The sequence below is a fragment of the Pogoniulus pusillus genome, chromosome 3 (assembly GCF_015220805.1).
Source record: "Pogoniulus pusillus isolate bPogPus1 chromosome 3, bPogPus1.pri, whole genome shotgun sequence".
Lineage (NCBI taxonomy): Eukaryota > Metazoa > Chordata > Aves > Piciformes > Lybiidae > Pogoniulus > Pogoniulus pusillus.
Genome location: NC_087266.1, coordinates 6,069,014 through 6,084,645, shown reverse-complemented (window position 1 = coordinate 6,084,645; position 15,632 = coordinate 6,069,014). Strand labels below are relative to the sequence as shown.

General features: G+C 43.6%; 1 protein-coding gene and 1 pseudogene across 23 annotated transcripts in view; both read right to left on the bottom strand.

Annotated features, from left to right (window-relative positions):
* Window positions 1-15,632, bottom strand: part of DLG2 (discs large MAGUK scaffold protein 2) — a 1,415,634-nt gene that overhangs the window by 473,717 nt on the left and 926,285 nt on the right. The window lies entirely within an intron of this gene.
* On the bottom strand, window positions 11,615-11,723 carry LOC135174046 (U2 spliceosomal RNA; annotated as a pseudogene).

Below are 15,632 nucleotides of genomic sequence, written 5' to 3'. Positions count from 1 at the left end.
ATTGATTACTGATTGCTATGATTTATTTATTTTTTTCAAAACTGCTGGCACAAAGATGAAAATCATTGTCACAGAATCACAGAAAGTCAGAGGCTGGAAGGGACCTCCAGAGATCAACCAGTTCAACCTCCCTGACAAAGCAGGGTCACCTATGGTAGTCCACAGAGGAACGCATCCAGGTAGGTTTTGAAAGTCTCTAGAGAAGGAGACTCCACCATCTCTCTGGGCAGCCTGTTCCAGTGCTCTGCCACCCTCACTGGAAAGAACTTTCTCCTCATGTAGAGGTCAAATCTTCTGTGTTCAAGTTTGCATCGATTGTTCCTTGTCTTGTTACCGTGCACCACTGAAAAGAGACTGACCCTCACTTGGCTACAGCCTCCCTTCAGGTAGTAGTAGACAGCAATGAGATCACACATGGAGCATAACCCTTTGAATCTGTTGTCGAGTCAGTTTTCAACCCACCTCACACAACTCACATCTGTGCCACATCTCCTGAGCTTTTCTATGAGGATGTTTTGGAGCCATTTAGCCTGGAGAAGAGGAGGCTCAGGGGGGACCTCATTGCTGTCTACAACTACCTGAAGGGAGGCTGTAGCCAGGTGGGGGTTGGTCTCTTCTGCCAGGCAACCAGCAACAGAACAAGGGGACACAGTCTCAAGTTGTGCTGGGGGAAGTACAGGCTGGATGTTAGGAGGAAGTTGTTGTCAGAGAGAGTGATTGGCATTGGAATGGGCTGCCCAGGAAGGTGGTGGAGTCACTGTCCCTGGAGGTGTTGAAGAAAAGCCTGGCTGAGGCACTTAGTGCCATGGTCTGGTTGATTGGCTAGGGCTGGGTGCTAGGTTGGGCTGGCTGATCTTGGAGGTCTCTTCCAACCTGGTTGATTCTACAATTCTGTGTATGGGAGACAGTATCAAAAGCCTTACTGAAGACAAATTATGTAACACTCACAGTTCCTCCTTCATCTACCCATTTGGTCATGGTTTCATAGGAGGCTGTCAGATTAGTCAAGTAAAATCTCCCCTTGGTAAATATATATTGGCTACTCCTGATGACCCTCTTTTCTTCCATGTGGTTAGAGATAACTTCCAGAATGAGCTGCTCCACTATTATGCCAGTTAACAAAAACACCTTCCTGTTACTAAAGTAGCATGGCATACACAGGAGTAGTAAATCAGACAGCTTCATGGGAAGCATTTAGAAAACATAGCCAGGAATGAATAGCATTTCAAATCTAAACTGAAGTGTGTTCTGCATTATCTGTGACTGCCTATTTGCCTCTGACTCATCCACAGAGAGTGAACCCACAGCACAGAGAGAACAACTGCTACGAATAGCAAATTTGAAAGTGTACAGTGTTTCTTTGCCATCTGTTGCTCAAGGTTCCCAGAACTATATCTTGTGAAACTTTTCACATTTAAATGCACTGTGCCAACTTCAGAAATAAAAGGCAACACTTGTCCTCATTTATGTTAACTACAAAAGTCTGCAAAGGAGGCAGTGAATTTAAAAGGTAGAGTTGTTTTTTTTAAAGGGAAAAATATAAGCACATGGAGACATGATTAGAACTCTAATCACCTCACTCAATGATACTCCAAGTTAACATTTAAGATTTCTTCCAGATTTCATATCAGGCTCAGTCACTGAAAACAGATACAAAGAATAGATCTTTTAATTAGTTTTAGAATCATAGAATCAACCAGGTTGGAAGAGACCTCCAAGGTCAGCCAGTCCAACCTATCACTCAGCCCTATCCATTCAACCAGAAAATGGCACTAAGTGCCTCAGCCAGGCTTTTCTTCAACACCTTCAGGGACAGTGACTCCACCACCTCCCTGGGCAACCCATTCCAATTCCATTTGCTTCAGGATCCATCCCCTGGAACAAGTTAGCAATGCAAGTCCTCTTCTGCGCTGGTAGAATAATAGAGATCACCAGGAGTCTAAGACTAGTTCTGGCTTTCTGGCAGGGAGGAACAGGAATATTTGTAGCATGCCTGCTTACAGATGCAGGAAAACCTGAGTGGCTTGGTGGAGCTGTGTTCTGTACCACCAGCTGCTCGTAAGGCTCACTGCTCAGAGAAAACATTTCCAAGCAAGGGTAACAGCACCATCACTCCCTTCAGGAGCTAGGAGAATGCAGAAGCAGGTGGGACTAAAATCATCTGCCCAATAAATAGGAAGAATCTTGTGTTGGATAAGATGGACAAAAAATTCCATTCAGCTCTATTTAAAGGGATCTAAAAAACCCCCAACCCTTGATTCCCTATTGAAAAGAAATTAATTTAGTGAGATGTACTGGTTCAGTATTAATGCCATATTTCCAGAAAGCCTGTTCCTTGACCACCCGCTGAAGACCCATTAAGGCAGCTTTTCAAAGGAGCCAGGCTGCAATTTACGAGCTCCTGAGAATTCTTAAGTCATTAGCAGACAATGTTTCCTAGCAGAAATGTGCCCAGGGAATACTACACTGCAAAAAAAACCCAACAGATATTATTGTCAGAGATACAGCACTGCGCATTGCACAGCTGTGTCTGAAGCTTCAGTGAAACTAACTTCAGGTAATCCAATTCCTGAAATTAATCCTGTGGTTGTGTTTACTTCACATGTACTTCTGTCAAGGGTTGTCATATTGATTTTCCACAGGTGAAGATATTGTGGAGCAAGCTCCTATGATGAATGTAACCTCTCAGATACACGGCACCCTACTCTACCCTCCCAGCAGGACACATCTAATATTAGTCAGTATTGATCAGCAGCAAACAGTTAATCTTCAGCTCTGTTTCCCTTTCCTTAACAATATCTTCACACAGTTGTTACTCCCCAGTGATTAGAAAGACTTAAGTCAACCATGTTGACTTCAGCAGTCCATTCTGCCATGGCTGCAAATAGTTTAATCTTAAGCTGGTGAGGGGTCTGGAGCACAGCCCTGTGAGGAGAGGCTGAGGGAGCTGGGGGTGTGCAGCCTGCAGAAGAGGAGGCTCAGGGGTGACTTCATTACTGTCTACAACTACCTGAAAGAGGGCTGTAGCCAGGTGGGGGTTGGTCTCTTCTGCCAGGCAACCAGCAACAGAATGAGGGGACACAGTCTCAAGTTGTGCTGGGGAAAATATAGGCTGGATGTTAGGAGGAAGTTGTTGGCAGAGAGAGTGATTGGCATTGGAATGGGCTGCCCAGGGAGGTGGTGGAGTCACTGTCCCTGGAAGTGTTGAAGAAAAGACTGGATGAGGCACTTAGTGCCATGGTCTGGTTGATTGGCCAGGGCTGGGTGCTAGGTTGGACTGGATGACCTTGGAGGTCTCTTCCAACCTGGTTGATTCTATGATTTTATGATTTTTCTTAGTTCTAATACTCAAAATAAGATTAATTCACCTGAGCTTGTGTCTATTCTCTGAATGCTTTCACAAGTTATTTTCTAGTCTTTTTTTCCTGTAGAGTAGGTCCTTTTTTTTTTTTTTTTTTTTTTTTTTAATTTTATTTAGAATCTAAATTAAAATCTAAAATTCCATTTTGGTCTGAATTAGTCTGGTTCTTTTTCACCGTGTGAAGTCTTAGAGAAATTTTGTTTGCCAACTTGCTGAAATAATTCAGCATTACCACAGTTTAGCTTTGTACTTTGTCCACCAAGCAAAGCTTAGAAAGACATGCTGTCTTCTTGGGGATTAGGAATGTATTAGCATTGCTGCAGTTCCTCTGCAGTTAAAACACGTACATTATTTGTGGAAGAATGGATCAGGCTTCTGATCAAACAACCCAAGAAAAGAGAATGATGATTTTCTTCTTAAGGTTTAAGAAAACTTACAGTGACTGTATAGAATAATAGAATCAAGCAGGTTGGAAGAGACCTCCAACATCATCCAGTCCAACCTAGCGCCCAGCCCTAGCCAATCAACCAGACCATGGCACTAAGTGCCTCATCCAGGCTTTTCTTGAACACCTCCAGGGATGGTGACTCCACCACCTCTCTGGGCAGCCCATTCCAATGGCAAATCACTCTCTCTGCCAACAACTTCCTCCTAACATCCAGTCTAGACCTCCCCCACCACAACTTGAGACTGTGTCCCCTTGTTCTGTTGCTGGTTGCCTGGCAGAAGAGACCAACCCCCACCTGGCTACAGCCTCCCTTCAGGTAGTTGTAGGTTACCTCCCTTCAGGTAGTTGTTGTAATAATTTTTTTTCTTCCAGATGGTACAACTGACAACAGAACACATCATATGCACCTACAACTCTGCAGTGTGAGCTTCCTCTTCAGAAACTCCCTTTTGCTCAGCTTCTTTACAACAGATGGGAGACCAGCTTTTATAGGCATTCCAATGGACTCTCCATGGTGCAGGACAGCTTATGAAGCAAGAAATATGTCCATGTTCTCTATCTCTCTTCTCCCAGGACTGCTACTATTCCCGCTATGGGATAAATCTCTCTTATCCAAAATACTGGATCACACTCTGCTTTTATGGCTCAGAAGCAGGTTCTGAGATCTATCAATATCTTTTATGAGTATTTTCCAGCAGAGGATGGATAAACCAATATGAGTGCTGGAGTAGCAGTGAGGAATAGCAAGAAGGTACAAGACAACAGATTTGACTGAATGCACATTGGTGTGGGAAAACTATGCAAGGCACACATCACAGTATTGAAGTGAAAATGAGATGACTAAAATCTCCTAACAGCCCCCAAATGTTCATATCCCATTGATGTGCCACTAGCAACAGTGCAACCACTCAGTCTTAGTGTAAAACTGAGGTGTTAGCCATTTCTGCAAAGTAGATGAATTTGCTCTATCTGTCCTTGCCACACTTCATAGGATCATAGGATGTTAGAGGTTGGAAAGGACCCAAAGAGATCAACGAGTCCAACCCCCCTGGCAGAACAGGACAATACTATCTAACACAGATCGCAGAGGAACACATCCAGACAGGCCTTGAAAGTCTCCAGAGAAGGAGACTCCACAACCTCCCTGGGGAGCCTGTTCCAGTGCTCTGGGACCCTTACAGTAAAGAAGTTCCCCCTCGTGTTGAGGCAGAACCTCTTGTGCTCCAACTTACACCCGTTGCTCCTTGTCCTATCCCAAGTGAGCAGAGCCTGTTCCACCCATCCTGGCAGCCTTCAGATACTTATAAACATTTATCAAATCCCCTCTAAGCCTTCTCTTCTCCAGACTAAAAAGCCCCAGGTCCCTCAGCCTCTCCTCATCAGCCATGCCCTCCTGTCCCCTAATCATCCTCGTAGCCCTCTGCTGGACCCTCTCCAGCAGATCCCTGTCCCCCTTAAACTGGGGAGCTCAAAACTGAAAACAGTATTCAAGATGAGGTATCAGCAGGGCAGGGTAGAGAGAGAGGAGAACCTCCCTTGATCTGCTGGACACACTCCTCCTAATACACCCCAGGATCCCATTGGCCTTCTTGGCCACAAGGGCACATTGCTGTGCCATGGGTAACTTTTTAGCCACCAGGACCCCAGGTCCCTCTCCACAGGGCTGCTCTCCAGCAGATCACCTCCCAGCCTGTACTGCTGGAGTTTGTTATTCCTCCCCAGATGCAGGACTCTGCACTTGTCCTTGTTGAACCTAATCTGGTTCCTCTGTGCCCAGCTCTCCAGTCTGTGCAGGTCTCGCTGGATGGCTGCACAGCCTTCAGCTGTATCAGCCAAGCCTCCCAGCTTGGTGTTGTCAACAAACCTGCTGAGCAGACACTCTGTGCCCTCATCAATGCCATTGATGAAGATGTTGAACAGGACTGGCTCACTTCTCTACTCCCTGTTTAGTATGGCTCTTTGCTTCATCTCTTTACTATCACTATTTCAGTTCTATGACTGAGACTTTCTTCATAATATTTTCTTTTAAGGACCCAGCCAAACACATTCCCCTGCTTTCTTGATGCTTTCAGTGTTTCATTACCATTCTATCCATTTCTCTAATTCTCTAGGAAGTCCTGAGGTTACTCTTTATTTTGTTTCTTATTTTGCCTGATACTGACTTTAATGTATTCTAGCTTTCATGTACTGTCAAAATAATGCAAGAAACTGCATTTAGTCTATAATTAAATACAACAGAAATCTAAGGGAATCTCACACCAGGTCTACTTAATTAGCACTTGAAAAGCTGATAAGTAAACTAGAATCTAAGAAAAAAAAAAAAAACTTAAGTTTTAAAGTCATAGGTTTAATAAATATTCAATAAAAATGCCTGTATGTCTTTTTACTTTGGACATCTGCTGGTTACACTGCCTTACAAACATACACTTAAAATCACATCTATAAAGTTCTAAGAGAGAATTCTTATTCTTTACTGCAAAGGGAGGGTTTTTTCCTCCAAAAGTTCTGAGAGAGAATTCTTATTCTTTACTGCAAAGGGAGGGTTTTTTCCTCCAAAAGTTCTGAGAGAGAATCCTTATTCTTTACTGCAAAGGGAGGGTTTTTTTCCCCCAAAATAGGTCACATGCTGAATATTAGATGCTGCAGAAGGCTGAACTGATCAGATGAGATAGAGGGACAAAGAGGACATCTATGAACACACAGACACAGGACAGGAATGGAAGTGCACTTACAGGAATCCCTAGGAAGTCTCTGGGAAACTGAATAGATCAAATAAAGTGAGAGGGGAGAAGAAGTAGAGATAAGTTCACATCTCTTGATGAGAGGACAAGAAGCTGGGAGAAAAGGATGAAAAATGTCCTAGAAGGATTCCTAGTGGTTGTTTTGTTTTGCTTTTTACTTGGATGAAAAAGCAAGCCTCAGAGTAGCCAGACCAGAAAACCTCACTTGTGTTTGAGGATTCTAGGTGATTAACATAGCAGTCATTAATAAGTGTTAACTTGATGAAACCACAGACAAGCCAAGAAATAGCCTCCTCTGGAAACATCGGTAGTATCTCTCCTCCAAGCTGATCTTTACATGGCAGGGACATATTGGTGAAGAAAAAGTGAAGAAATCCTGGATGTTAGAAGGAAGTTCTTGCCAGAGAGAGTGATTGGCATTGGAATGGGCTGCCCAGGGAGGTGGTGGAGTCACCGTTCCTGGAGGTGTTGAAGAAAAGCCTGGATGAGGCACTTAGTGCCATGGTCTGGCTGATTGGCCAGGGCTGGGGGATAGGTTGGACTGGATGATCTTGGAGGTCTCTTCCAACCTGGTTGATTCTATGAAAACTTCTGCAGATATGCTTCTGTGTCTTTCAAAGGAAGAATGTAATAACTTGTCATCCACATTTAAATCATGTGAAAGAAAATAAACTAGGAGGGAAAGGACAAAATAAGAAAGAAATCAACCACACAAACTGTATTTACTTTTTGTTTGACACCTAGGTATGAGACCATAGAATCACAGAATGGCCCAGACTGGAAGGGACCTCCAAAGATCATCTAGTTCAACTACTCCACCACAGTCAGGAAATCCTCAACTAGACCGGGTTGCCCAGAGCCCCATCGAGCCTGAAATGACTATCTCCAGGGAAGGGGCCTCAACCACCTCCCTGGGCAACCTGTTCCAGTGGTCCACCATGCTCATAGTAAAGAACTTGTTCCTAATATCCAATCCAAAGACAGGAAGAGACAGAAAAGTTCTGACTACAGAATTCTTAGGAAAGAGATGAATTTGAAGAAAGAACTGCATAGTATTCTTAGAATCATAGAATCAACCAGGTTGGAAGAGACCTCCAAGATCATCCAGTCCAACCTAGCACCCAGCCCTAGCCAGTCAACTAGACCATGGCACTAAGTGCCTCATGCAGTCTTTTCTTGAACATCTCCAGGGATGGTGCCTCCTCCACCTCCCTGGGCAGCCCATTCCAATGCCAATCACTCTCTCTGGCAACAACTTCCTCCTAACATCCAGCCTAGACCTCTCCTGGCACAACTTGAGGCTGTGTCCCCTTGTTCTGTTGCTGGTTGCCTGGGAGAAGAGACCAATTCCCACCTGGCTACAGCCTCCCTTCAGGTAGTTGTAGACAGCAATTAGGTCACCCCTAAGCCTCCTCTTTTCCAGTCTAAACACCCCCAGCTCCCTCAGCCTCTCCTCACAGGGCTGTGTTCCAGGCCCCTCACCAGCTTTGTTGCCCTTCTCTGGACACGTTCCAGCACCTCAACATCTCTCTTGAATTGAGGGGCCCAGACCTGGACACAGCTCTCAAGGTGTGGCCTGACCAAATTTGAGTACAGATTTGGGTTAAAACCATCTTTTGAGCTGTGATACATACAGAATAGCTGATGATAATGAGATATTAAAAGAGATTAATACAAATAATTTCTTCTTTTTAATTTTTGATTTACTAGGATGGTATTAGGTTACAGCAAGTATCAGAAAAGCCTCCTGACAAGATCCAGCAAAGTTTAGAATTGATAAAATTTGAAATGGATGGTCAAGGGGAAATGCTTCTATCTAAGCAAGCTGTTTTTGGAGCAGATCAGCAGAAAAAAAATTTATGAGCTAACAAAATGGCAAGGGAGGTACCATTGATAAAAACAGATTAAAAGGTTCACAGGTGCACTAGTTTGAAGCAGGCTAGAATGTTTTGGTGAGAAGAACTAGGTTACAGGCTGTAAAAGGGAAACAATGGTGATGCCTACTTTGCTCATAGGCTTGCTGAGATGTATAGGCACAAGAAATAAAAACATTAGATAATCACTCTCACTTGGGCTGCTGTTGGAGAACTGCCTGAGCTGCATCTTACTCTCTAACCTCACCCTCCATTTTGGACTAATCCACTTTGCTTCCTAACCCCCTGGCTGAACCTCCACTCTTCCTTGGGACTGGGGTAAGGTTGAGAGGGGTAGGGGGAAGGTGAAAGGGGTGGTTGGGAGCCCCTCCTGGGGACTCAGGTTTCTGGGAGGGGAGTTGTGTTTCTGTATTACCTTTTACCTTGTATATTTCTGTATATAACTGCATATACTGTAAATATAGAAACATAGAATCAACCAGGTTGGAAGAGACCTCCAAGATCATCCAGTCCAACCTAGCATCCAGCCCTAGCCAGGCAACTAGACCATGGCACTGAGTGCCTCAGCCAGGCTTTTCTTGAACACCTCCAGGGACGGTGCCTCCACCATCTCCCTGGGCAGCCCATTCCAATGCCAATCACTCTCTGCGGGAAGAACTTTCTCCTAACATCCAGCCTATATTTTCCCTGGCACAACTTGAGACTGTGTCCCCTTGTTCAGGCTGGTTGCCTGGGAGAAGAGGCCCCCCCACACCTGGCTACAATGTCCCTTCAGGTAGTTGTAGACAGCTTGTATATTGTGCTAGCTGTAAATATAAGCTTCATTCATATATCCAGAGCTGGCTGAGTCTAGTCTGGGTGATTTCCAAAGTGGGGGGGTGGAACAGAACAGAAAAACATGGCCATGTCTTTTCCAACTGCTTGCATCAGGGACTCCTTTACATTTGAATCATTACTTAACAGAACCAGGGGTTAAACCTAGGAACAGAGCTGGCAAGTGAGAGCAAGGCTGCTGATCAACCTATAAAAACTCTGCCATGTAAAATGACTTTCAAAATATTTATATAACAAAATAAAGATATAATGAAATGCCAAGCTCATCTGTCCCTGAAGCCATCATTAGGTTCATACAATTTAATACACTTGCTGCTACATATTTACCAATGTTTTCAGAGTTTCATAAAATATGCATGATCTGAAGCTGCTAAGTGGGGAGTGAAAGGCTTTTCTGTCATTACTTATTGACTATGTTCTCCTCCTGAACTGTTTCTAATTAGGGTAGAGTTCAGCCTTGTAGCTCCAAGAACTGTGCTGTAGCCCACATGGAGAACTGTACTGTGTGGGTAATTTTGTTATTAGCTTTTGTTTTGCAGTGGTCCCAATTTTATTGCTGCACACACATTGCTTGCTGTTCTGATTACAGCTTTTACCATACACTGTACAAGCACTGCAAGTTATGAATCATGGACAATATGGATATGCTCAAACTGCCCTCTAAGCATGGGAAGGCAAAGAGGTCCCTCACACTTACTGCCTAAATTCTTGCAGCCTTCCAGGAAGCCCATCTGATATCCTGCTCTCCATTCTCCACATGGCTACAGGGAAAGGTTCTTTGCAGGGGGAAAGACAAAGAATTATGGAGCTGATATGTGCCAGACACTCAGAGGAGCTTTCCCATGCGTAACCTATTTTAAACAGAGCTTATTCTGTTAAGTGCTCTGAAAACAGAACCCAAATAACCTGAAAGGACCTGCTCAAACCCTTCCTTCAAACCCCCTTCTTTGGCAAGCTCTTTTCGGTGGTCTGCAGCAACAAGACAAGGAGCAGCGGATACAAACTGGAACTGAGAAGGTTCAACATGAGAACAAACTTCTTTACAGTGAGGGTGCCAGAGCACTGGAACAGGCTGCCCAGAGAGGTTGTGGAGTTTCCTTCTCTGGAGACTTTCAAAACTCTCCTGGATGCATTCCTATGTGGACTAATTTGGGTGATCCTGCCTTGGCAGGGAGGCTGGACTGGACGATCTCTGAAGGTCCCTTCCAACCTCTAAGGTTCTGTGATTCTAGGAGAAGTTTACAATCTAAGTGTAAGATGATGCATAGAATACTGGTGGTACAAACAACCAGATGAGCAGTCACAAGGAACCAGGGAGACATGCTATTTTGCAAGTGATGCCAAACAAGAGGTTGGAAGAGCACAACAATGCATATCTCTTTCGATACAAGTAGTGAAAAGCACTGTCAGTAATCCCCCAGGTGATATTCTTGTTCTCATTAATTCATAGCACCATGTTCTAGGCAATTTTGCCACAAACATTCACTCCTTGTGCATGTAGTATCTTCCAGAATGAAACACTTCTGCATAAATTAGTAAGTGTGACCTTTAACTCTTCACCCTGTAACTCCCACAACCTCTTCCAGATCTGGCTGCTACACAGGGAGCACCTCTGACACTCTTGTGACCCTGCACCAATGCTCTGCACTGAGTTGTCTGCTATGGCTGCGTAACTGTGTTGTTAACAGAGCTTACAGAATCATAGAATCATAGAATCAGCCAGGTTGGAAGAGACCTCCAAGATCAGCCAGTCCAGCCTAGCACCCAGCCCTAGCCAGTCAACCAGACCATGGCACTAAGTGCCTCAGCCAGGCTTTTCTTGAACACCCCCAGGGATGGTGCCTCCACCACCTCCCTGGGCAGCCCATTCCAATGCCAATCACTCTCTCTGCCAACATCTAACTCCTAACATCCAGCCTGTACTTCCCCTGGCACAACTTAAGACTGTGTCCCCTTGTTCTGTTGGTGGTTGTAGGGCAGAAGACAGCAATCCCCACCTGGCTACAACTTCCCTTCAGGTAGTTGTAGACAGCAATGAGGTACCTCTTGAGCCTCCTCTTCTCCAGGCTAAACACTCCCAGCTCCCTCAGCCTCTCCTAATAGAGTTTGTGCTCCAGGCCCTTCACCAGCCTTGTTGCCCTTCTCTGGACACATTCCAGCACCTCAACAGCTCTCTTGAATTGAAGGGTCCAGAACTGGACACAGTACTTCAAGGTGTGGCCTGACCAGTGTTGAGTACAGGGGCAGAATAACCTTCCTCATCCTACTGGCCACACTGTTCCTGATCCAGGCCAGGATGCCATTGGCTGTCTTGGCCACCTGAGCACACTGTTGCCTCATCTTCAGCCTACTAATTAAATTTTCCAATGCCCACACCCAAAATTCCATTTAATGTAAAGTCCCCTCATCAAGGGTGTATCAGATATTAAACTGATAAGAACAGATACTACACTCTGTTACAGTATCTGTCCCAGTCAGGGACCTCCAAATTGGACATTTTGCAGTATCTAAATTTTGATGTGATGGCTGATCTACTCAGCATTAGGAAAATTGAAAAAAGAGGAGGCATGTGGGAATAAAAATCCAATCACATTGACCAAAAACCTCTATGTATTAAGCAGTGAATTATGAATTGAATTAAATTTTGCTCACATGAAACCGATTTTTTTAATGACCTGAAGAGAATGAGAAATATGGAAAGCTTCCCTATTCCCACTTCAATTTAGCATGTTTCCAACTCCTTCAATGAAATTCTGGGCATACAGAAGGTTTGCAGTATTTTTAGCACTGGAGATGATGAGATGAATGATACAATGAATGGAAGAAAAAAGACTTGTTTGGCACTTAGGGCTAAGAAAGAAATCAACAAGGGAATAAAAGCTTCATCTCTGGCAAGAAAAAAAAAAAAAGGTCAAGGACAAATCATTGACACAGATTGTACAGAGAGAGGTGTGAAATATGCATCAAAACTCAGTAATATATAGCTGCAGAAGCACTATCCAAACTATTAGTTTCCTATTTGCCTTTTCAGGAAAGAATGATCAATGGCAAAGATGGATTAAATCCCTTGCTTTCATTCCAGGTGAGGACTGGAGTGAAAGTAAAAGGATTCTTTGATTGCAGCTAAACTTGACCAAATGAAAAGTAGAAAGAAAAATAAATCATGTTTCTGTCCCTTCAGTGAAAGCATTGGAATGAAGAAATATGCCTTTTTGATTATCTCCTCCTCTATACTTGGCAAGAGGCATTTGGTTTCATTATTTGATAAAGCTACTTCAATGATAAATTTCCTCCTTCTCAAGTCCATTAATAACTACTTAGAAAAATAACATGAACTTCAGGCCAGATCCATCCAGTACCTTAATGCCATGAAGAAAATTAGTTAGATCAGAGCTGCCATATCTTTTCTAACTTAAGAAACAACAACAAATCAGAACAGTGAAAAAAAAATAGTACAGCACTGCAAAACTACAACCACTTGTAGTTACATGAGATATAGTTAATTGTATTTAAATGAGTCCAGTATTAAAAGGCATCCTGGACTTATTTCAACTGAATGAATAACAATTTCAATTGTACTAAGTCCACAAATACACGTTGTCATGAAGCAGAACTTGACACCATTGTCAATGTGCTGAGAGTAGCATAGCTTAACTTTGGGCAACATGCAGGGTTCCAGCTTGGTACACACTTAATCATAGAATCAACCAGGTTGGAAGAGACCTCCAAGATCATCCAGTCCAACCTAGCACCCAGCCCTATACAGTCAACTAGACCATGCCAGGCTTTTCTTGAAGACCACCAGGGATGGTGACTCCACCACCTCCCTGGGCAGCCCATTCCAATGCCAATCACTCTCTCTGTGAAGAACTTCCTCCTAACATCCAGCCTATACTTCCCCCAGCACAACTTCAGACTGTCCCCCCTTGTTCCATTGCTGCCTTTCAGCACTGGCAGGGGTGTGCCAAGTACAACGCTCAGAAGAGTCCGTGCCTCACAAGCCAGCTTCTCTTGTTCCTTCAACAGCACTGGCAAATTACATTGCTCCATCCTGCAGTTGAGCTGCATGGGCAATGGTAGCTGAAGCTATAAATGCTTAATCCAAGCACTTGCTCAGGTGACAGGGAGCAAACCTGTGGCTCAACACAGCCTGAGGAGGAATGCAGAGGACATTTGAATGGATCTGGGGTAGACCCAAAAATCACAGCGTAGCCTTGGAGCACCAATTTACTATACAATGCATTCTGTATGTGTGTATGCTAAGCTCCTATCTGGAGTTAAACTGCAACAGTTACTCCATCACCCAATGACCTCTCTCCAAGGGGAATCAGGAGAATGAGAGAAGACCCATAGGTTGAAATGAAAATGGATTTAATGAAATAGCCAAATTATTACCAATGTCAATACAAGATGTACAACTACCTGAAGGGAAGTTGTAGCCAGGTGGGGGTTGGTCTCTTCTCCCAGGCAACCAGCAATAGAACAAGGGGACACAGTCTCAAGTTGTGCCAGGGGAGGTATAGGCTGGAAGTTAGGAAGAAGTTCTTGCCAGAGAGAGTGATTGGCATTGGAATGGGCTGCCCAGGGAGGTGGTGGAGTCGCTGTCCCTGGAGGTGTTCAAGAAAAGCCTGGCTGAGGCACTTAGTGCCATGGTCTGGTTGACTGGACAGGGCTGGGTGCTAGGTTGGACTGGCTGATCTTGGAGGTCTCTTCCAACCTGCTTGATTCTGTGATTATGATTATAAAAACATACTTAATCCAGCAAAAGTCATAATACCCAAAAGACCAGTACTGAGGAGCAGGGCAAAGGAAGAAGAGCCCTAGCAGGAAAGTCTCCCCTCCTCAATAAACTTCCTCCTTTATACTGATTGTGACACTCATGGTCTAGGACACACTTGTAGCCAACTCCAGTCAGCTGCCCAGGCTGACTCAGAACAGTTGATGGCCTGCAGCCCATGACTGGCCTGAGATTCTGTTCCAGAAAAAAACAGGACAGAATGCAATTAAGAATTTTATCTGCCCTAGATGGGTTTTACGTTCAGGAATCTTAGCATTTTCTGTGAGCACATTCCCAAGGATCAGAGGAAAAAGTCCTGGGCTTCCAAGTTAAGCCCTGTGGCTGCTACATAGATAGAGAACTGTATAAACTAACCCCTTTCACAAGTTGGTCAAACTCTGCCTCAAAAATTACTCTTACTGGAAGGCCATATCATGAAGTCAGCACGAGGAAGGATGCTTAATGGCTTTGAAGGTTATTAACTTGATTCAATTTTCAGCCTAAATGTATACATGGCCAATTCAGACTCATTTGTTACTCTATCAACAATTTCCTTTCATCTGCCTAGTTATCTTCTTTCTCTGGTTTTCACTTGCAGATGCATTTACAGATGGCAGTCATCTCTCCTCTCAGTCTTTGCTTTTCTGTACTTAATGGGACAAGTTTTTTGTCTTCTCAGAAGCCAAACTATTACAGAAATTACTCTAGTAGCCATTTCCTGAACCCATCTTCATTTAAATTCATTTTGTTTAACACAGGAAACCAGACACAAATGCAATATCCCAATATGCCTAATGATACTTTGGTACATAGCTTTAATATCTTTACATGTCTACAGGAAATACCTCCTTTGATATTCCTAGGCCTGCACATCTTTTTTAGTTTGTCTTCTATTATAGCTTCTTAATATTACTTATACAAAACTACTTCATGAAAATCTCTTACACCTCTGACAGGTAATGAGCTCTAGTTATTAGCTACAGGTACTTACCATATCATTTGGTGTTATTACATTTAATTATCTTTCTTTTACATCAGTTCTTGAGACTATGCACAATGTCTTTAGGACACTTAGATTCTCCCCATGCTGAAAATTCTTCCAAAGCTGTGTCTTTTTACATCAGTTCTTGAGACTAAGCACAATGTCTTTAGGACACTCAAATTCTCCCCATGCTGAAAACTCTTCCAAAGCTGTGGTTTTTGACATCAGTTCTTGAGACTATGCACAATGTCTTTAGGACACTTAGATTCTCCCCATGCTGAAAACTCTTCTAAAGCTGTGTCTTTTTACATCAGTTCTTGAGACTAAGCACAATGTCTTTAGGACACTTAGATTTTCCCCATGCTGAAAACTCTTCCAAAGCTGTGGTTTTTTATATCAGTTCTTGAGACTAAGCACAATGTCTTTAGGACACTTAGATTCTCCCCATGCTGAAAACTCTTCTAAAGCTGTGTCATCAGGTAATTTTAGTGGCATGCACAGTACATGTCAAGCATTTCACACTAAGATCATAACTAAACAGAATGCATCATAAGAACCATCCTAGAGGACTCATCCAATGATCTTCCAACCTGCCAGTTACCTCTTCAGAGCAAT